This window comes from Motacilla alba, chromosome 4, assembly GCF_015832195.1.
Source record: "Motacilla alba alba isolate MOTALB_02 chromosome 4, Motacilla_alba_V1.0_pri, whole genome shotgun sequence".
In the NCBI taxonomy this organism is placed as follows: domain Eukaryota; kingdom Metazoa; phylum Chordata; class Aves; order Passeriformes; family Motacillidae; genus Motacilla; species Motacilla alba.
Window position 1 is genome coordinate 38,422,381 of NC_052019.1, and position 22,527 is coordinate 38,444,907.

Sequence of the window (22,527 nt, forward strand, 5' to 3'; positions counted from 1 at the left end):
TTTTGCTTTGGCCATTAGCTAGAGGACATAGAAAGGGCTCTGTTATGCCTCTCTGATGCAGCTGACTTGTGGTCTGTTTCAAATTCAATTGTAATCCATTGAAGATTTTCCAGTGGTTTTATTTTGTTTTGGTTTTTCTCTAGATCAAGTCCTATGTGGACTTGGGTTTCTGCCACAAGAGGGAATTGGAATTCAAACTCCTTTTTCATGCAAAATCTCTCCTTAGACTTGTACAGTTTGGTTTCTAAAGCCACAAGGTAGAGAAAAAAATGCTCAGTTTCATTGTATAGATTTACAGAAAAAAAATGCTGAGTATTAATAGCACCATATGATCCTTATGAAATTCATACTCAGCAACCTCCAGCTGCTTATCTGAAGATATGGTAAACAAGCCTCTGCCACAGAAATTTTCATTTGGTGGTTTATTTTCAGATACGATCTACTCTCCTTCCCCATTCAGATTTCAGGAGTACCAAAACTCTGGCACAATGATAGCAATCAGACATGCTGGTGCAATAAATTATGAGCTCTCAACAGCAATTCAGGCTGGGTGGCAATATCAAACCATATAGGACCAGATCTGCAATTGTTTTATTTTTCATGTTGGGTTTCAAATCGTCACGTCAACATTAATTCAGTCTTGATTAGAGTTCTGTTTCTTCCTTGACCATTGCTAGCTTTGTAGTTCTCCTGCTGAGGTCAAATATTGGACTCCTACCACCCTGGAATTTAGGTCCCATTTGCAATTGTAGACTTTGCAGGTCCTTGATGCAGCCCTGAGTAGGGGGTGTAGTAAAACAGCAGGTAGTGGCTATTCATAACTTATTGAATCACACTCCTGCCAAATACCTCTTCTGAATATATGGTCAGCCTGTTACTGCGTAGAAAATTACACTTCCCCCTGCTCTTGTTTGAAATATGTGTTTATTTGACATTACTCCACAGGCTACTATTCATTCAAGTATATTAGAACTAAAGAATTATGCAAAAGTAAGTGCTGGAAGTTACATCAGAACATCCGTTAAAATTGTCTCACTAAAAAGGCACAGCATTTCAAATCTTTTGTACTGATGCCACCTTGAAACTCACATTTGGAAAAGAAGGGGTTTTTTGCAAACATGTTTGCTGCTGATATAAACAAACTGTAAAATGCTAAGACCAAGAAATCAAAACTCTATTTCTGGCATCATTGAAAATCTACATGTTCCTGGTGTGCTACTCACATCGAACAGTTTACCATATGTGTTTTTAAATGCATTTCAAGGAGTCTGAGAAATAGTTCAGGATCTCAGATTTCCTAACTGAGCATACAAAATGGATTTTTTGAATCCTTTAATAAAAAGTTAAAAATGCAGAAATGAGGTAATAAATACCCAGCCTTAACTTGGAAAAGAAAACATAATGTGCTATTTCCTAATAGATGGACAACAAGCCTATACAATGCCTATATAACTCCTATATAACTTTGAGATTCTGAGCTTATAAAAATATCCTAAATTAAAATTAATTGCTTGATCTTATCCTGAAAGCTAAAGAGCCTAAGATTCAACACATTTAAGTCTTCTCAACTAGGCAAACAGTGATAAATCCAAAGGCCTTATTTCCACCTATTTTTGTTTAGATAAAAGGATTTTTACAGATTGAATTATGCATGCAATTATTTATTTCATTATAGGCTCTTAATTCATAATATATAATTCATTATATATTTATTATATACTCTTAGTCTTACCTAGCTGTCTGGATAAGAAGCATTTAGCATGCTTTCACTATAGCAAGCTGGTTGTGGACAGGTTTGTTTTACACGAGGATGAGGGGACAAAAAACAGGCAGTGAATGCAGTGGGCTCCTTTAGTTGCCCAGCTGATACATGAACAATCTGGAAGGACACACATGGTGCATTGGAAATATTGATGTGCTTTCAATCTTTTCCCATCACAGAGAGATCATAACTTATTTTAATATTAGTATTTTTTTCAAGACTAATATGTTATTCAGCCCATTCAGATCATAATGTGGAATCTACACTCTTTTTACTGAAAATAAGTACGTAAATAAGGCCCACAAGGAAGAGTTTGACTGAAATGTAGCTGACTCCATCTAATACAATTATGGCTATTAAAGCAAACTCTTGCAGTACAAGTGTGAAACCATTGTTTTCTTTATTTTACACATTTAAGGCCACTCTGTTTGTATCAGCTACCTTGTGTTTCTATCAACTTTCTCTCAACTATTGTATTTTGTTTCTCTTCCTCCAAGACTGTTTAATAGAGCTGATTAGAGAAGAAAAGAAACAGCAAGTTGATTTTTGGTACTTGTAGGGCTTTTACTATTAGCACTGTTGCAGGCATGCCTTTCACCATCTATTGCTGTATTTCCTCAGTTGTTGAAGTTTACTAAACAAAAGGGAAATAGGAGTGGAATAGCTCCATCTCCAGTTATGAACTGTGATTCCTCTTTTTTGTGGTTAGTGTGTGACTAGACAGATGAGTAGAAGAACTGCAGCTCTGCAGTGGAAAAACATCGTTTCCAGCTTGGACAAGAAGTGACATTTTAATGAGCAGATGTGCAACCTTGATAAAGCAAATTAAATCATAAGTACATCTTGCATATAGGAGTAGTCTTCAAAGAACTATGTTAGTAACTCCAGTTGTCTCACAAGCATTACAAGCAATGGTCATGGCACAGATCACAGCATGTTTTCTACTCTAGAAAATTATGTGGACTCAAAAGCTTGAATTCAGTATGACTAAGCAGTGATGTATTGAGTTACTCAAACACAGTGATCTCAATTATAAATGAGATAAAATTTATCCTCTAGGTTCAACTGGAGAAAAAAACCACAAGTACTGTAATTTATTCCATCAACCAAGCATAATCTCAAGCAGCAGTATCTGGTCCACTAAGCCACTCAGACATATTTATTATTCCTATTCCTGTAGTAAATCACCTTGACTTCAAAAGGGAGGGAAGGTGAGACTGGCAGATGCAACAATGTGGGTCTTGCTGTCATATAATCTTTTATTTTAGATGTCATAATCTTATAAACCAAAACAAAGGTCAAAACAACTGAGTTACTACTTTTTATTAAGCACAGACTAAATTTATTTGCCAACATAAATTTTCTGCAAGTTTTGCAGAAATATAGGTGGCCCAAACCCCAGATTTATGGCTCTTCTTTCATGCAGTGTTTTATTGTAGTCTTCTAAGCAGTGTCAGCTGCCAGTGTGATGTGTGCAACACTGACTGAACTGTGTTGCAAGGGGAGTTCACTCCTGGCAGGCTTGCTGAAGCCTAACCAAGGCTAACCAAGCACATTTGGCATGGCTGTTCCTGCTTGCCTCTTAACTCATGAGTAAATAAAGGACATCTGAGCTACAAGTTTGGGGTGAAACCCTGGACTCAATGAATTGAATGGTAAAATTCACATGGGCTGGAGTGGAGGCAGGATTCCTCTCTCCTAACATCTTTCTCCACCTCAATAACAGGAACGTCCCCTTTTTGAGGACAGATTTAGCACAGATCCTTATTGCAACTATCAATTAGAAGCATCAGGTTCTTACCATTAGAGACATGACCACACAAATTACGATGCAAAGTCAGAGCACATCTGCTACGTGATGTTATCATCCCATATGCACATTTTTCACCATTAGTAAATGAAATAAAATAATTTATTCCTTGCTGGAAAATTGGTATTTTTTGTTGACTCAGAGAGTGTAAATGGGCTGGTATCATGAGCTTACTGGTTTTCTATAGCTATTACTACTGCATGATAGTAAGAAAATCCATGTAGATTATTACTATAGTGTATTTGGTGTGTTGTACATTTATATTGTTATTAAACTGTTATTAAACTGTAACATTTTCATTTGCTCAAAAATCCCGAATTCATGATACTTTGTAAGACAATCCTTCTAATCCTATTTTATAAAATATTGGTATCTGTGTAATTATAAACCTGTACTTAAAAAAAAAAGTTATTTATTTTTGACTTGGAAATCTGTTATCAACTGTATATTTAATAATATTCAAGTGAAATTCTTGTTCACAAAAAAAAATCCAATAATATTTTTATGATAATTTTCTGATGAAAATGGAATACATTTACAACACAAAGCTCACTCCTACCAGATAGCTAGTGGGATATGTCAAGAGAAATAACCTTAAACAAGACGGAAACTGAGAAACAAGACAGAGGAAACTGGTACTAGAATATTTCATTTAGTGACTATATGACAAGTCCATCATGGGCCATTATTTATAGGTCACTTTCCTGTCAGCTGTGGGATTCCTGTCCCTAATCATGAGAGTCAACACAGACTTCCGAATAAAAACTTCCAACATGATAGAGATAATTCCAAGCAAGACAAACGATACATATGACCATGATTTACTTCCTGTCTTACATTTAAAATGATGAGCTATCTCTATAATAATTCCTTGTCAGTAATACTGCTGTTTTCTGTTGTCACAGACAACACAGATAAAACCATTTCTTCAGCAAGATCATGAGCCTTGCTGAAGCTGCAATTCAAGTCAGAAAGAAGTTTAAAGAAACTGTGTGGTTAAATGTATAATTTTGTTAAAATACCTTGTTTCTAATCTGTGCCAACTTGGAGGACTATTTACCTCTCCCATCAGTTTTTGCTCTTCAACACACATGAGTTTCATTTGCCCTTCTTCTATCTTTGTTGGATTTAAAAGAGAAAAACAAATCTTTCCTTTGTTCCTGATTTTGTTTGATGTGAAGATACTTGAAAAATAGCAGGCTGTCCATGGGAATATGGTCCAAGCAAACTGGCTCACACTTCTGTTCTGGTATAAAGTTACGCAAAGAGGACTCGGGCTGTGTGGCAGGAAAGGACTTCTGTTCTAGTGTTTGGGCAGAAAATTGAAAACATCCTAGGTCAGCCTGAAACAAACTAACAAACAAACAGAAAAATCCTTTTTTTTTTTTCCCCAGACAGGCAAAAAATAGTGTAAGATCCTAACAAGGGCAATCCAGAACCTTCCACCTGCACAAAACAAAGGTGGCATTTAAAACTTAATTTTGAAATTAAAAGATGAAAACCAGATGCCTATAAACCAAATCAAGAAGCTGGGCAACCTCTCCCTAGTCTAAGTGAAAGTCAGTTTTTGCCACCTTCACTGGTTGGTTATACTGCACTCTGATTTTCAGCCTTAAATGGCTTTTAAGTGTCCACTTTCCTGTATACACAAGCAATACTGCAAGACTGATATAGATTGCCTCTAAAATATGGATTATCCAATTATGTTGCTCATTAAGAACAGTAAAAATTTTATGTTATTCTTTTCTGTGAGCTAGAGAAATGTAAAGAAGGCAACCTTTCCTACTTTCAGGGAAAGCCCTCAAAAATATGACACTATCTAGGGGTCAGCATACCTGAATTAGTACATATTTTATTTATGTTCAAGCTCATTAAGGTTATACAGCAGGGAGAAAAATGAAAAAAGAGACAAAGTTAAAAAGTGCCATTCAGTTCTAACATTTCAGAATAAGGAATCTGCCAGCAAACTTGCATTACGATTTCTTGATTATTTCTTTGTTCAGTTGTTCCACATAGCCTGGCTTTAGATTTGGACTTGGGCAGTGTGCCTTATACTACAATATAATGTTTCCTCCTACTGTGACAGCAAGTCCAGGTCAATGAGAAAACTTATCTTCTGACCATGCTCTGATGACTATTTTGCATGACTTCTGAAAAAAACTCACTCTTAAGACCCTCTAATTGCAAACAGAAAAACTCAGTGGACAATCTACAACTTTGATCAATCTACATTGATTCTCAATGATATTTTAAAAAATTCTAATTAATGTCTGAATGCAGAGATTCACAATGTTGTTGCTTCAAAAGCACTTGAGAAGAAAATAAATTTACACAGTGAAATAAACCATACAGAAGTTTTTATACTAAGCTTTAGAGTAAAGATCTTTTATGTTTACTATCCCCTATAAATTCTGTAACAAGCATTCCGTAAAACAAAGCCAAAAGCCCGTTTAAGGAAATGTACTGCTTCCATATGACAGTGTTATGTTGGTGCAAAACCCAGATGTTCTGACACAACATCAAACAACCCTGCTAACTTCTCTTCTAAGTGCCCTGAAAACTCCCTCTTGCAAGCTGGATAACTTATGAAAGCCTTTGCACTATAAGGACCCTTCCATGAAAGTGCTAGTGTTCAGATAAATATTAATTTAATCCATTGGCTTAAAAAAAAATGTAAATGCCTAAGAGTTACAGAACAGTAATATATATTAGAAACTATTTATAAGCCAGGTCTTTATGTTTTACCCAAATAACTGGATAAGAGTAAAAAATAATTAATTGATTTCTTGAATGAAGAATTTGTCAGCTTTGGTGCTCACCTCCATCTTTGTTATAATGCAACTGAGAGGTATGTCTTGAAAACTGCTGGTAGACCTCTACATCTGACAAATAAACATAGTTAGACTAAGTAAAGAAACTGTCAGGTCTTGCAAAACAATTAATTTTTGACAGTAGCAAAACAATGCAGTGTGAACTAATGCAAGCCAATGTTTAAGCTACAAATTTTTACTCACAGATCTGGATTGATCAGAGCCAACAGGAGAAATGGATATTAACTTAGCAGGTGTCTTTTAAAAACACTTAATCAGGCCCAGTTCTGCTAACTGAATGTTGTGCCTTTGCTACTGGAGAAGTTTCTTTCACTTACAGAATGTGATTTAACTCTACACAAATGAAAGTATAATTATTCAAAACACATTCATATTCACAAGAGTTGTTATAACATGCATTCTTAGTAAATATTTGTTTGGAAAAAGAGATATAACTCATGTGTGAAGTGGATCCATGATTAAAAATAAGACCCAAGGATTGTTTTTAGTTTATCATCAAAGATGGCCCTACAGAGATCCAATGCTCATAATGCACATAAAAAAGTGACAGAAATTTAAACAAAGTTTATTCAGGAGAAGGGTTTGACCACACAAGAATTTCAACATAACAATAGCCACTTGTTTATTTGAAAAGATTCATTTGAAATGTTGGCTGTAGTAATCACCAAAAGAAAAATCCCATTTAGCCATCAAAGGCCATAATGAAAAACAATCATGCAGAACATGGATGTTCTACATCTGGGTTCAGTTTCCTCTGGAAAATCACACTAGATATAAGAGGTTTTTAAATAAAAGGCAGGATTTATCTATGTTGTTTCAAGATTTATTAATTCATTAAGTGATAATTTCAAATGAGACTTTTTCTCAATAACTCTTACTAGAAGTTAGGAACAGGTGATTCAACCAGAACAAAAGAGACTTAATTTTGCTATCCAAGAAATACCACATATAATGTGTACTCTGTAAAATATCTTCACCACTTACAAGCCCAAGCACTTAAGAAGATGTACTAAGCATCATGGAATTATCCCTGGAAATGTGTCATCACGTGAAATAATTATCTATGATGGTTGAGTTATTTTCCAGTAGAGCTCTACGTGTTGAAAAACAATGTGCATTATTTACCAATCTTCATAATAATTAACTGTCTCTTGAAACTGAGTGAAGGTCTGAGCTTAGAAAATAGGATATTCCTAACCACATCCATCTCCAAAGCAAAGTGACAAGAATAAGTCCCTGAGGTGGGAGCAAGACAAGACCTTTCTGTTCCAATTGCCCTTCCATATCAATCTATCAGAGGTGAAAATTTAGCCTACATTCTAAGGCCCACAGTGTTACTTGGACAATAACTTACAGTCATGGGTTTGCACTCAGGAATATGTTGCGATTTAATTAAAATTTGTAATCTCTTATTGGAATTACTTGTTTATATGACACTAGATCAAATGAGAGTGAAACATCTAAAACATTGAGACCCTTTAGACAGAACCTCTCTTCAGCCAGTTATAAAATCTCTGTCTTCTACCTGGCTGATCTTTGGTTGCAACACAGAGACTCAGCTTCTGTACTGAAACACAAAAAGGTGAAAATCCCCATAATAGTTTCGTAATGGGCATCTAGTCACCAGCCTTGCCCATGACTGCTGTTGAATACATCTGTGATCAATGTTGGGATTCTAGTGCAGAGTCCTACAAATTTCAAGAGAAAAATAGTACTATCTTCCATAGCCTAGACTGGATGTTTGATTGACATTAACAAAGTGATAAAATAAAATCGCTTGCCTGCCCATCCTTCTAGTTAAGTTTATCATGATAACAGGCTGAAAGAAATTTTTGAGAAAAAAAGTTTCATTGGATAGGAACACGTGTTCAGAGTCCTTGAGACCATCAGAATGACAGGAGAGAACAACTGGGAGAAACGGCCCAGTGAAGCAAAGATGTTCTAAAAATTATTATGTGCAAATAGCAGCCTGAAGAGTTTATAGAAAAAAGGCAAAAACTGAGATGCTCTAGACAAAGAATGGAGAAAGGGACAAGCAATATATTCTGCAGGTAGAAGGCAAGTAATTAGTATTGAAAATGTTAGAGGTATTCTATGCTTGCTGGTTAGTTATTTTAGTGGTCCGGGGGACTTTCTGGTTTGGGATTCTTTTTTTTTCATCTAGTGAACTTCATTAGCCTGTTTTAGGGGCTTTGTTGCAATTGGCTCTGCAAGAGAGATATTCCCTACTTTATCCCTTTTGTTCCCATAGAGTTTCTCCTTCTAGCTCTTTCTGGTCCAATTTATATTGAGGTCACTCTCTCAGAAGCACAATGTTGAGTTCCTAATGCTAAATGGAAAATTTAATGACTTCATTAAATTATTTATAATGGCTTAAACCTCCTTTTAAAGTTAGAAATATGTTTTTAAATCCTAAAAGTACTGATAGTCTGATAGAAAATAAACCACAGTCCTGTTGCAACAGGTATTTTGCAGGAGAACAGCTACTGATTTTATTCTATGTCCTAAATGCAAAAGAGCTTAGAGACAAAACTATTTCCCACAAGTATAATTTATATGGAATATCTCTATTCAGTAAGAGATAAGGAATATCTAAATAAAACATCAGTTCAAGAAATTTTTTCCAGACACATCTTATTTAAATTTAAATTTTATACTGATTTAAAATAATAATTTAGTGCAAAGCAAATGTTTTCATCTGGGCATCAGTGACAATTTAGTGGTCCCCTTGGGTTTGCTAATAAAGACAGCAGCTTTTTGTTGTTGGTTTTTTTGACTGGATCAAAGCCAAGTTATATTTTTTTTAAGAAATTGTGATGTTTTCTCTGTTCTGTAACAAAAATTTTCCTCATCTGGGACAAAAAGCCACAACAAATATTGTATACATTAGCGTCAAATTCAAGGGCAAATACGAAAGATAAAATTGTTAAAGCAATAATGTGTGTAAAACCATCAAAGCCAAGCAGCAGTGAAGATAGCACACAAAGTCTGCAATTCCATGCCTGTGCCATATTAACATATTCACAGCAAGCTGCAAAGACAATTTCTAGTTATAAGGCAAAGAAAGATTCAAGACGTGGTGTGTTCTCGGCCGCACTGTAGGGAGAACTTTTTGTTCTGTTACAGTTGAGGAGTAAAACCCAGCTCACAGCTTGAGTGGATATCTCATGGGCTTCAGAAAGAATTGTACCTGTTAATGCCAAAGCTTCCTATGGCCAGGGACGTGACGCACGTCAGAGAAGCAATTGTAACCATGAATCAAACAGCCCAGGGGAACCGCAGCTGAGTGCGTTGGGCAGGAAAGGACTCTGTTGGAAGTTCTTAAAGTGAAATATTAAACCAGCTAAATCATACCACTTGCTACGTTCTACAGTGGCAACTAAGATAAAATAACTTCTTTCTTAAATAACCAACCAAACTTTTTCTTGTGTCAATGTACTTCCAGCCTTTAAAAAAAATCATATTTGACTGTTTGAGCACAATTACTTTTATGATTGTGAGTTATCTCTGAAGTCCTATCTAAGCATTTGATAAGATTCCTATCTGCAGCAAAATGCTTTACAGTAGTTTTTTTGTGGAAGAACACATATCTCCTACAGTCGGAAAAGGCATTACTGACTTCAGTTTCCCATAGTCCAGCCCTCTGTACAGATCACAGGCACATCCATGCTGGCAATGTTTCTGTAAATTTCTGACCTAGGAATCTGGCCATGCTCAGGCAAATTTCCTGCACCTGTATTTTATATTCCTTAATATAATATCTCCAGCAACAGAATTCCTGCAAATATTTCCCAAGTTAAACCAAATAATACTCCTTCAGATGATAATTTTCTTCTGCCCTACAACTTTCTACGCCTTACCTATGATGAGGCAGTGGCACATAACACCATACAGTATAAAACATGTGACTGGCACAATGCAGAAATGATGATCACCAAGGCATCTGCAAGGTGCCTTGGAAGCATTCCGAAATTATAACCAGTCACAAATCCTACCTGGGCAAGCAGCAGTTTTTAAGCCACACACAAAACACAAAGCTCCACTATAGGTAAGAGGCTGGTGGCCATAGACCCATCACACTCCCAGGCTCCACACAGAGCCAGCCAAAACTGTGGATGGCACACAGCTGCCTGCGCTGCATTACTGTCCCCAGTGAACATTTACAAGCAAGGTAGAATATTCTCTTTAGGTTGCTTCTCTTCCATGACAGCAACTTTGAGGTCCTCTGCCTACCAGCTCGCAACACTCCCACCGTCCAATTTCATTCTTATTGTCACTATGAAAAGAGCTCTTCATAATATTTTAATAACTGAATATAAATGGCTTTACCAGCTTATGCTTCTCAATATAGTGTCTTCACCTAAAACTTGCCATTTCTTTACCCCAGCAGAATACAGACAAATTCATCACACAAAATTAGGTGAAGAGCTATTTCAGTTTTATTTCTGGTGATAAAGCATGAGCCATGAGGGATTACAGAGTACATCTCTGTACAGTGGCTCAAAAAGACATGGCAGGCAGGCATGAAAAGAAACCTTTTACAGTAAAAATAAGGTTTAGCAGTAGTTCTTCATGCTGAATAGAGGTTCAATGGCAAGAACATACTTTTATTATAAAAAATAGGAAGGTCAGGACCTAAGCACAAAATAGCAGGGGTATTTCTGTCTGAAATGTCTAGAAAATGGAGAGGAGACTCCTGTGGCATGGATGATTTTAAAGTTGTTTTATTCAGTAATGTAATAAACATATTTTAATCTTTTTTTCCCCTCTGAGATGCAATAAATAGAACCGGTGATCTTAGACTGTATTTATTTCTCCTACAGGAGACTTCACTTCCAGCCTAACAACTCATGGAAGAAATTAACGTAATTTGTGTAAAATGCTACCCCTAGAAAGGGTATTCACATGGGCTGAATCCAATAAAAACATACTGCTGTCTAACCAGTGATATATTTGAGCAGCTGTATAATGCACTGGGATATGTTTGATCACGGACTGTAAGGATGTTATGGCAAAGCTTCAATTAAATACAGTGACTTCATCTCAATCTCGGCCAATTTAGCACTTCCACATCTTTTATTAGGGGTTTGTGATCTGTCATCTGCTAACTGGTTACAGTCCACTGGCCAATGGAAATCAATCCTACATCAGTTCTGAAGTGATGTAGGAAATTCTCCAGTTTCAGACCAAAAAATTAAACTTCCCCACTCCCCATCCCTAAAATATTCCTAGAACAGAATAATAACTTAATATGAAAATTATTCAAAGATGATCAAGCACAGAGAAGCTCATGAAACTGACCTATCCAACTCATCAGTCCCTCAACCACATGCAGCAATATCCCTCAATGGATGGGATAGCTACAATCATAAAATGTTTTGTAGTTCTAAATAAAATTTTCTTAGAATAACTTCACCTAAAAAAGAAATAGGTAAACAGAATCTGGCACTAGACTAAAGGATAAACCATATAATAGTCTATTAATTTATAAAGTGTGCAAAAAAAAGCCCCCAACAAACATTTCTGGTTTCTCATATGACTCTGTGAGCTCTTTTAATGTGTTTTTGAGAGTTAGTTACTTAGTTATTGATTGAGTGGTGGGGAGGGTGGTGGGGGAAACAGATATGTTTTATTCTTCCCTTTCCCCCAGGAAGTAAGCTTTAAATATTTTTTTAAATGTAATTCTATTCCATAAATTTTTGATACCTGAAACTTAGTTTTAAATACAGACTTGGAATAACTATTGACTGTATTTTTGCATTGATGATCCTTGATTTTAACATCTGCATCTAGAAGTTGAATTCCTGCTTTCTTTTTCTTTGTCTTTTAAATGTTTTCTGATTGTCTTGGTATGAAGCTGGGTTTAAGTTTCTTGTTTGCCAGACACACTTTTAAACTTCTAAGTTACAGTCATTGACACTAATTATTTAAATTCATCAGAACATGTAGCTTTTTGTTCTTTTTGTTTTGCAGTACTGTTCTAACACTTACAATCAGATTACTTTTTGCCCAGCACAATTTCTTCATGTCTTTTTGTACTTCTTATGGGTTGTCTAATTGGACACCAGTTTCCATGAACATTTTCTCTTTTGAATTCATGGTCCTTGTCACTTACAGCAACAAGGCATAAAATTTTGGGAAACTGTTACTTTTAAAATTCCAAATATATAAACTGATTTGCATGAAATATGATCACAAGTACCTGGGTGACTGCTACTTCTAAATCAGTGATTAACTCCTTTCCATCTTTCTGAGTGGGGTCAAGCATTTTGTAACACCCTTGTGGACACCAATTCAGAGAATATCAACATTTAGAGAATATCAAATGAAAATTGGCTTCTAGTCAATACTGGACGTAATACATCTCCTAAATTTAATTTACTACTCAGAGGGGATAGCTGGAAATTTCCTCAGAGGAAAAATTGAAAACAAATTTTAAAAACCAACCAATTAACCAAACCAAACCAAAAAAAAACCCCAAACAATCCTAAAACTCCCAAGAACTTTCCAGGATTAAGGTGTTTTACTCGGAAAAATTAAGGGACACTGGATTCAGGGCAAGCCCCAAGAAAACCATGGCTCAGGCTATTCTTGGGCTCTGACTCTTGAGTAGCCCAGGCATTCCTTCTTCCTGCTTGTTTTCTTTGATTTTTGAACAGATTATTTTACTTGAGGATATCTGTTGCAAAGATAGAATATAGACTCTGAAAAATCCAGGACTAGCCTGCAGCTCTGTATCTCTGGTGGGCAAGAATTCCTGCTTGGCAATGGATGTTGCTGCAAATTCTCCTTGAATGAGACTTGAAGTGAAAGATTTCAGGGCTTGCTACTGGCCACTGAAAAAGCTCACAGAGATAAACCACACAAGAATTTCACTTTAAGAGAACTATTACTGCAGATAGTTGGGTAGCCAGAGTGCATAACAACTTTCTTTAAGGGAGGACCAGGCATGCTAGATGTTTTCAAAACCAAGCTTTCTTGGAACTTCTGGCTAATTTCTAGCAGAAAGTAGAAGAATCATGGAATCCATACAGTTCAATCTAAAACCATCTGAGTAAAATCTTAATAAAAGTTAGAAGATTAGAAAATCTACTTTGCATTGCTCAACAAGACTGCAAGATCCAAGATGCTCGTTTGTTGCTTTTTTTTTCCCCAAGACATTGATGGTAGATCTTTCAGAATCAATTTTTTTTATTTTTTAGTGACCTTTTGGGTACCCATTCTTAAGCAGCCAAACTGGAGACATGTGCTTTAAATACCAACAGCTGATGGATCTCCATTTTACTGAAAAACGTGGTTCTTAGTCATCAGGGTTGCTGGTAGTCTTAAAATCCAGAAGCTCTGCTGTTCCTCCTTCAGTCAGAGGCAGATTTTAAGGCTAAGTGAAATATAATCCATGGAAAATCTTTTTCAATAACATGCATACAATTATCTTATTATCACCTTTTAAGTCCTGGTTTTATACTACGTGACCTGATCACATGTCAGACTGGCATGATAGGGAATAACTAATAAAAATACTGGAATTCGTTAGGAGTTTAAAACTCCTCTGCTGTATAGATCAAGAATAACCCAGACATTTCTGATTGGGAGAAATGACCATCTATTTCATGCAAGATATAAACACTTGAGTTGCATTAAACATGAATAGTTAATGTAGAAGTGGCAGCAATTTGTTGTTGAAATAGTCATATACATGCTTATTATTTACAGAAAGTTAGTGCAAAAAATAGTTGTGTACTACTTCAAAAAGATAGGCACACTTTTTCCTGAGACACCTGCACTGACAAATGAATTCTTACATTTGTGTATTGATTGTTGGAGAGTGAACTGAGACTTAAGCGCTTGCTCAGATAAGCTGACACATGAATCTGAGACTTTACATGTGCAATTCATTTATGTGGCCTCAAATTTTCAAGGGAGAATTATTCAAGGAAAAACTGCCTGAAAAACATTCTTCAAGCACTCATTTTAGTTCCTTGGGAATACATAAATGATACCATAATGTTCAGATATTATTGTTCAGATGGCCTAGAATTACTGATTCAGCATGTAAGGCTTTATAGTAAAGAGAAGAGTTATTGTCTGTCTGACCTAGAAGCAGAAGCTCCCTTAAACTGAATAGACTTTAAAAATTCTTTTTTACCAAGTTACACAAACACAGATGATTTGGCTTCTGGATACTGAATGACAGCCAAAGAATACTGTACTCAGGGACTTCAGTGTGGGGTGGAGTTAAAGTATACAGAATACAGCTTTTGCTCTGTGGTGTAGCTAGCTCTGCATGGGAAGATGGCCCTGGTGAATTTTGCAGGAACAAATAAGGCTTACTTGTATTGAAATTCTGTGAAAGATGTTGCCACTTTTCATGAGTTTTATGGCTGCCTTCAACTTTTGAACTATATGTCTTAAAAATTCAATGGAAAGGCCAAAAATGTCAGTAGCATTTCCATTTCTGAATGTCTTAAGGGAGACTTTTTTCTAGTCAAAACTAAGCACAACATAAGTGGTCAGTAATGATCACTGCACATTCATTTGCTATTTAAGTTCCTAATAATATGCTACATTTCTAAGATTCTACATTGCAACACCTAACTGTGAACAGAATTTTGTTAAGACTAGGTATGAGATAGCTTTAGAAATGAAACTAAAAAAAAATCATCAGGCTAAATGAGCAAAATAACTCCATGATAAACAAAACAGAGAAGCCCCTGATTCCTCAGATAAAATAATTTGCATCTTGTGAAACAAAATAAGAAACTGAAAATGCTTTTCTCATCTCAACTAAGCAGCTAACACCACTTCAAAAGCTGTACCAATTGTCAGTACACCACATTAATAGGCTGCTTAAAAAGAGACATGGACAAGTTACACAGTTCCTTGCGGTCTTTTCTTGTCAGAAAAAAAAAAAAGTGTCTTCAAAAATTTTGAGACTGTCTGGCAGAAATAAATTTCAATCATTTATCACTTTGTTGTGTCCTGCTATGAAGCCAAATATAATTTATTTCATGGTTCACAAGCCATTACTCAGCTAAGTTTTCCATCACATGAGTAATTTAATTTCTTGGGTGTTCTAAACTACAACAGATTTAACTTTACTGTGAGTTTCTTCAGTGGTAACGAGAATCAAACCTGTTCATAGCTGCTCATGCAGGCACTAAATGTAGGTCAGATCAGCAGCAGGGATAGATTTCTATAATTTAATTGAAATAAATGGAGCTACTTTACTGAGTGCTCATTGCTGAGTACTTTCTGGTCATTGAAGAATTGAACCTGGCAACAATGACAAGGAGACCAAGATAATCTCATACTTTATGACCTTAAAATGGGTTATCTAGAACTCATTAAGGTATTGCAAAACTATTTAGAAAATAATTACAAATTTTAAAGTTGGGTACTGTTTTTCAAACAACAGTTTGCAAGAAACTACAAAACATTGGAAACATAAATGTTTAAATATCAGACTTTTAGATTTGTGTTGTACTCCCATTTCTATGATACTAGCTACAAGAAAATGAATTATGTTCATATTTTCGCCTTCCCTTTGTCTTTTCAAAATCTCTCCATACTTTCAGCACACAATGGCAAAGTTTCAAAAGTGGGGTTTTTTCACTCTTTCCCATAATTATTTTTCTAAGCTTGGCAAAGATTTTAAAAGTCAAAATAAAAGGCAACATATACACAACAATCCCAGATGACATAATTCCTTATTTTAATGAGGGAAGAAAAGGAAAATAAAAGTTAAAACTGAAAATACAGAGCTTTAAAAAAATTATGTACATTCTACTGTAGTTTCCCATTAAAAATAGAACTAAAAGCAGTATTCATCATGATATTTCAAAAAAAGTCTGTACTATTCCATGAAAAAAATGCAGTTACTTTTTCAACTACATCTGAATTATTCCTTATCTATTCCCATCAGCAAAATATTCCTGAGCTGCTATGAAATTCAACCTCATACACCAACAAAACTGAAAATTATGTCTGTATTGGTGTGAAAATCCAGTGCCAATCTGTAAAGATACTAGCCAGTCAGGTAGTTGATCAAACAGTGCTTGATCCCTTCACCCTCTGAATTTTAGTTCTCACTTGCTTAACAAACAATATTTCCTTAACTCCAACAAAAATAAATTTTTTCCTTCCAGTTGTACATTAAATAGTCTCTATTCTAATTCTAAGGGCAGCATCTTTATGACTCTTCCTGCATTTTAGGCATTTGCCTCAGTTGCATTACTGGCAATTAAGAAAGTTCCCATTCTTTGGCTTGGAAATTGAGCACAGTCCATCTGCCAGGCATTTGAATTTCCAGTGCAGAAAGCCATCATGCCTTTTTTACAGCAATCCAGTAAGGAACTTCAGCTTGTGACCAGTCTACTTTGCAATAAAAGGTTTATACTGGGATTTGTTCAAAAGAGAACTCGGGGAATTTTGACACTTCCTTGCTCTGACACCACATAGGGATGTGTCACTGCATACCATTAGAGATGCATTGTTTTTTGTTTGAACATCACAAGTACCCAAGTGTGTATAAACAAAAATTATATATGTCCTACCCTAAAGGCCTAGTAACATAGATAATTTTTGATGTAAATAACTTCAATTTGTCAGGGCATTAGTGAAGCTGTTGAGGAAAAAAGCATTTAGAGACCTTATGTGAGCTGATAATAGAATTACTAAGAAAAGCAAAAGACCGTTCTATCTTTCCAGTCTAGGCCCAAATTAAAGCAACACTACTTTTTCTTTCTGTTCAGAATTCTGTCATTAAAATTGAGAACTGTATTAAAAGAGGACAGCACTTGCCCTCAGATTTAAATTTAAAAAACAGTTAATGCTATAGGACACAGAGCCATCAGCATCTCTGGAACTATTTATACAGATTGGAAGAGGAAGATTAAGCCATTATCCACCTCTTCTGCTCAAACATTTAACAAATGATGAGCTAAAAATGCCTAACAACATGCTTGCCTTCTCTGTAGCAGATGTGGGGGAAATTGTGTTTTCCAAATGCATGAATGTGAACTAGAGAGGAGACTCAGCCGTCCCAGCAGGCTGCTGTAACGGAGACTGAAGCTTTTGTCTGTGGCAGTGCTTAACTCATTCTGCAAAGGAAAACAGTACCATTCTCTACGCAGAAATGTTGGGACCTTCACCAGCCATTTCTAAGCACAGCAGCAAAACCTGGTGATGACAGCTCTAAATTTTCTGACAGAATGTTGCCCTAAACAAAAATGCTACTTTAAAATTAACTACCTCCCAGGAATATGTCTTTCCAACAAAATTCCTGTGAAAAACAGACAGGTCTGATCATAAATGTACCTGATTTCCTTCTAGATTACCTCTTTATCTTTTTGTGCATAGGTGTATAATTCAGGAAACTGTGAATCTGGATCTGAATTAACCTCGAATCCCAGGCCATTTTCAAAATGACTGGGAGTGCTTAAAATATGTCCCGATAGAGTAAAAAAAATAAATCCCTAATTCGTATGTTAAAAAATCTGAAATGTAGCTGTCATAGAAATCCTTGGGCCTGGAAGACTTCAACTGCAGGCTCTCAGCATGCTAAAGACCTCAGAGAGATATAACAGTTGCCTTCAAAATTTGTTCATGCTTCAGTGCATTACAAATGCCTCTCATTACTCAAAATAACAATATAGCAGAGGTTTTCAGGCATAAATCCAGATTGAAGTTGCAATAAAAAGTCAATGTTTGCATAATACTCCGTCAATTCTTGATAAGCACATTTCTTAGGAATTCTTGACAGTGTGTAGGAACACAGAAATATAAGATTTGTTCAATGCACATCTTATTTTTAATCATTGTTCAACTATAAAGCTATTTTATACGTGCAATATATCACAGCTCTTTTCTGTATAGATGATCCTGTCCTGTTTACTTTAGGAAAAGTTATATAGTGCACTCTGTAGGATACAAATTGAATGTGCAGCAAGACAAAAATAAAAGGATCAATATTATCATTTCCCACAGATTTATAAGGATTTAAAAGTAATAGTTCTTTCAAAACTGGAACAGACTTTAATAGCTTAGAGCAAAATGCCTGCATGTTATTTGAAACCTTGCTGGTTTGTGAATATTGATCCAATATAATTTTTGCATGTGCTTCTACGAATAATTTATAAATGCCTCAAGCAGTAGCTAGATGCTTCTGATGAAGGAAAATAAGACTGTGAAATATATTTTAAATGGATTGGATGCTGAAGTACGTACAAGATTAGCTCCAAGTGTGTTCAAAGCTTGGGAACACACAAATATAGAAAGTGTCACAGATTATTCATTTCATATAGGGTATCATTAAAAATATGGTAGCAAGGAGTCTAAATACATTAAAATGTGAATGAGGGGTTTTGAAACCTCTTGCCTCTGTATTTAGGAACGCAAGGACAAAGTGCTCAGCTACAAGTCCCAAGAGCAACCTTCAGTGATGCAGTGATGAGATCTGCATCTGTAGTGATGACAGCAAAACCTGCCTTCAATGAGCACACTTTATAAAATTAAATACTTCAATAAACCCCTAAAGACTCAGCATTTTAAGCACTTCTGCACTGGTCAAAACATAGGGGGACGGATTTACTAAACGTTGGAAGTGGGACTGCCTGCCCTGGCCTAGATACTTTGGGTATATCTGCACTGCACAATGCTGTATGATGGGAGATTCTCTGAGCCATTTTGGTACCAGGAGTGTCTTCTGGGGCTCCTGTATGGCCAGCTACCTCTGTCTGACTCCCCACAGGCATTGTTAAACTGCTGTGCTGTGCTGGGGGACCAAATGCTCACTGTTGGGCCAATTCCCATAATATTTTTTCCAGTTTAAGACAAAATGGCAGGTGAAAATCAGTTCAGTAACCTAATAACTATGAAATTTTCCTAAGCATCTGATGCAAAATAAAAAGAACTAGGCAGAATCCTCCAAGTGCTGACCTGAACCACTGCTCAGCTGCTGCCTGTGCCTACATTTGTTGAACTGCTGCAGTAGCTTTGAGCTGCATTTACAGTAGAGTATCATTTGCCCATCTCCACAGCCACCCTATGTGTTTCAATTCCTTTTTGTCTGGACTCCAATCTAAGGGGAAATACAGAGGTAGCATGTTAAGGAAAACCAGGTGCTAACAAGCCATGCTGGTGTTCTAAACATACATAAGGTGTCAACACAACCTGCTGCAATTTCTTTTTTCCCAGCCTGCCCAAAATTAATGTCAGTGTGTCTTAAAACATGCTGTGTCCTTCATGTCCCAGTGCAACAGAACACAACCAAAAGAGCATCCACCAGGCTCCTTCACCTCACACATACTGCTATCATGGCTGCCAGAGACCAGAAATCTGCACAACAGGCCCTACCTGCATCTAGAGGTTTCCTTTTAGGAACATTTCCAAGTGGCAAAATGAGAAGACATCAGCAGAGCTGGCACACACAGACTACTTCAACAACACCGGTGCAAGTCTGAGGCTGAAAGCCACATGCAGGCCAAGGGATATCAGCCAGCAGTGGGGTGCAGCTCAAAATTTCCAAGAATTCCTGTGGTAGAGATGTAAATTAATTACCTCCCAGGAATATGTCTATCCAACAAAATTCCTGTAAAAAACAGACAATTATGACATTGTTGTCATAATCTATGAGCATTTGTGTTGAGGCTAGAGGTCCACATGCCAACTGGGTATTTCACCACTGAATCAGAAAATACATTTTTCAATTGGTGGAAAGCCACCTTCCTGTCATTCCACTCCTCTGAAGCAATTTATGAGAAATCTGATGGCCAAAAGCACCAGAGCCAATAAGGCTGGATCCTGTGCCCATAAAATGAGGTTTTCAGAGACTCCCTGGGCTCTCCCACAACCTTGTCAGTCTCTGCAGGGAGCAGGACCTAAAGATACACACCTCAAATACATCCTTGAGCCCACACTGTCCTGGGCAGCCCACTGAAGGCAAGCCCTGCTCAGTCCTGGCCCAGATGGGGTGCAGATAAGGATCTCCACTGCGGCTCTGGGACCACAAGAACTTGCTTGTCATTTCTTGCTTGTCATACAGAAGGATACTGCTTTTCACTGTGTCATGTTGTCTGTTTTGAGGGAAGGTACTACAAAGAGAAAACTGTTCCTCTCATAACTTCCATTTTACTAACACTTTTCTATGAATGGCCTCCTCATTGAGTTGGAAACTAAATTTATTAAGGTTTCACATTTGATCTTAACTACTTTGAGTTTTGTTTTAAAGAAAAGAAAAAACAAAGAATAGGAAAATCAGTATTAATCCCTTTTCCTGGGAGTGGGTTTTAGACAATAAAATTTCCATCAAAATGAAAATTTGTATCTATAAAATTAATAATAATAACAACAATAATACCTGTGGAGGTACAAATACAAGTTTGAATCAGGAAACATGGTACTTCAGATCCCAAATTACTTGATTTTAATTGTAAATAACACAAGAGTCATGCATGGCTTGGTGCAAAAGGATGTATTACAGAGCAATTTTTAAAACCCTCCCAGCCAAATTATGTGTAAAGGAAATTTTGACAGGATTTAGCTAGCCAATGAACTTTTTCTACACCCATCAGCCAGAATCACTATTGGTCACACTCTGTTGGCCAAAATGATTACCTACTGGTGAAAGAATATGCCAATAATAACAGCTTGCGTAGGGCTAGAACCCATTACTATGCCCTGTCTGATGTGCTGAATGCACATTAAAAGACTAATCAACTTACAAAACAGTAAATATTCATCTTTTAAGGTTCAATATCACACACATCTAAGTGAAGTTTAAAATTAGTTTTCATTTCAGCAAGTTTTTCACTAAAGAGATCACAGTATGACAAGGTCAGGTGTTGTGAATGTGCATAGATTGCCACATATGCCTGCCTTGTTTGTTTCTCCTCATGAGCTCCATCTTCTTCTACTCCATAGCCACACTTTCCTGTGATTTATTGCTTTCTATTGTGTTCCAGAAACCTGCACTTGTCCCAGGACAGTAGGTTTCTAGATTCTAAACCTCAGAACACAACATTTATCAAATATGGATATAGAACAAAGAATTCTGAATGTAACATCAGGGCAGCTTAGCAGGTACTTCTCATCAGCAGCTTTAGAAAAATGGAAACACGATTTATGTAATAATATTTACTCTCATATGAGCACCTTCTAATATAGCTTCCATCTACCTTATACTTGTCCTGATAATCTCAGTAGAGAAAGAAGTGTGTTCAAAGAAGATAGTTTTGATTTCTCATAAAATCAGATGGGGTTTGATTTTTTTTTCTGGGATGTAAGGATGCAGTTGAAGAGAAACACAGGCTGCTAGCTCTCTGGCCAGCTCATGCACTGACTGCATGTTTGAAAATAAGATTGGAAAGGGATTACTTTTAGACTCTCAGACAGGAGGTATTGTAATGGAGGGGTCATGTTTCAACTGCACTCTTGTGTACATCCCTCTAGGGAGATCCATCCACCACCTGTAATACTTGCTCAACCTCCAAGAATACAGGAATTTCTTATCAACAGCTGCTGCAGAGCAAGCCCAGAGACAGAGAAGGGGTGTCAACTTCTGTGTTCTGAAAAACTCCCTGTGAACTATTCACTGGTATTGGTGTCCCGGTAGGACTACCACTCCAACAGTGCTATTTCCACAGCGGCACAGAGGCTGCTCAGGAAAGTCAGGCGGGACACCCTAAATGCACACTAAATGCTCTACTTAGTGCTTGAGGTGATTTTCTTCTGCCCTTGCAGAAGAGCTGGAGTGCTTCAATTAGCCAGCTTAATGTCCATGATAAGGAAATTTTAAAAGCCATATATTTGGCAATATAAAAAAGCCAATTTTTGGCAGCCTTGGTAGCTGCCAAAGCTACAAGGACAGTCTGTAGTGATAGGCTGACCAGTGCCATTTATATTTAGGGGCTTTGAAGACACCATGCTTCAGCCCTCATGTTATCAACCATGACTATTTGCACAAGTGCTCTTAATAAAACTCTACCTCCAAATTCACAATAGCAGCTCATAAATTAGTAACATAACATCTGCATTATTTTTGGGTCTTTTCTACAAAGCATTGTTCCTATAAACATAGTTGTAAGCCATTCTCACAGAGGCTAACATGGTAAAGAAAACAGGCACAA